Genomic DNA, 1,804 nt, shown 5'->3' on the forward strand with positions numbered 1-1,804 from the left:
TCCATACGAGCTATAAAACTTTTGTAATCTACATCAGTTGACAGCTCTACGTGTTGAAAAAATGTAAGTTTTTAACTTTTTTTCCGATTTTAGTACTAACTATTGCACCACGACAGAATTTTGCATCTATTTTAACCCTGTAAAAGGATTTTTTATTTCGTTAAGTAAATTCGGAGATGTAAATTGATCTGCAAAATACCGACAATTTGGCCACTCCAGCATCCTTTTAACACAGTTATGATATTATCAAATGATAATGCTATTAAATTATCATTAGCATTTGTACCACGTGCTTTTTCAAAATTTTGTATATTTTGTACGGCTTGTACTGCAGTATTTTGATATGCGATTTAATGTTTATCTCGATTTAAATGCAAAAAGTTTTTTTTTTCCTCTATATTGATTTCTAATACATTGTCAGTCCAAGGAAACTGTGAAGGTATTGCTCCTTTGCGTTGTAACCGTTCTCGCGAGCAACGGCACAACTTCGTCGCGCGTTCTCGGTACTCAAAAGTACGCAAAAGTATCTTCTCTCTCTCGGTAGCAGAATTTTGCGACAGCCAGGCGGTTTTTCGGCCAAAATTATAATTCTTATTCTAAGTTGGGCGCCAGGCACGAGAGAACGTGCCACTCTTTTCGAAATCTCCTCACTTTTGCCCGTAACCGATTCGCGACGGCAGGGGGTGGGTCGCAAGGGGTGTGGGAAATTTGTCGGAGGGCGAGAGAGATAGGTCACAAGAATAAACTACGCGAGAGCATAATAATAAGAACAATTATATTTGAAAGGAATGTGGTGAAGTAAATATGATAAATTACAGTAGTGAAGCAATTACAAGTACTTTCCGGGACTTCGCCCCTCCGCTCTACTCGATACTCTTGGTACTCGCACAGAGAGTCGCTAACTTAATCCTAACGCCGGACGCCGGTTATACGCTACAGCACTAGCCTCGACCTTCCCCGCGGTATCTTCCGACGGTGTCAAACGCCCGCCCCTCGACAGCCGGCCAGAACCCGTACACGCTGTACCACCAGACTCCCGGACGTGCAACGCCGGCCCGCGGCCGACGCCACGCGATGGTGCGACGCGATTATAGCGAACTCCTTTATGCGACACGACTCTACTCGACAGCGTGAATTCCGGAAACGGACTCTACTTGGTAACACCGCAACCGGAAGTTAACTCGGCAACGCGACAACCCCCGTTCCGAGGTGACAGCACAATGCTCGGCGACACAATTACAACAAGCGTACCTATGCGACGCGATACTAAACGATAACGCGATTACAATAAGCGTTGTTACGCGACACGACGAGACTCGACAACGTGACTACTCGGCGCGTTTCTACGCGACTCTACTCTACTCGGAAACCGGAAGTGACTCTCCCGTGGCGAAAGGAACGAGCGCGACTCAGCCCTCGATTCTCTCCACACGACTCTAATTTACTTCCACTCGGCAGCGAATATTATCTTCCCTATTCGGACTCTCGAAATGCGACAGCTAATAATTCCCAAGCTCGGGAGGATGGCACGTGGCTCGCGGTTCCGCGGCTCTACACGGCAGCCATTGCACCGATTCTATCGTTACGTGCGAGCTGGCTTACGTGCGATCCACCCGGCGACGTACCCCGGTCGGCAGCTTCACAACCACGATGCTCGTCTCACCCTCGTCGCTTCCTTTGTCCTCTCGGCCTCCTGTCGTTCCTCCCTCGATACTCCTCTGCGTCCTCGTTCGCGTTCTCGTTCTCATCGACGGCGATTTCGCACTCCCCTCACAAGATTTTGCTCGCTCGTCCACGGAAAGAG

This window comes from Trachymyrmex cornetzi, unplaced genomic scaffold (genome assembly GCF_001594075.2).
Source record: "Trachymyrmex cornetzi isolate Tcor2-1 unplaced genomic scaffold, Tcor1.1 scaffold1683, whole genome shotgun sequence".
Lineage (NCBI taxonomy): Eukaryota > Metazoa > Arthropoda > Insecta > Hymenoptera > Formicidae > Trachymyrmex > Trachymyrmex cornetzi.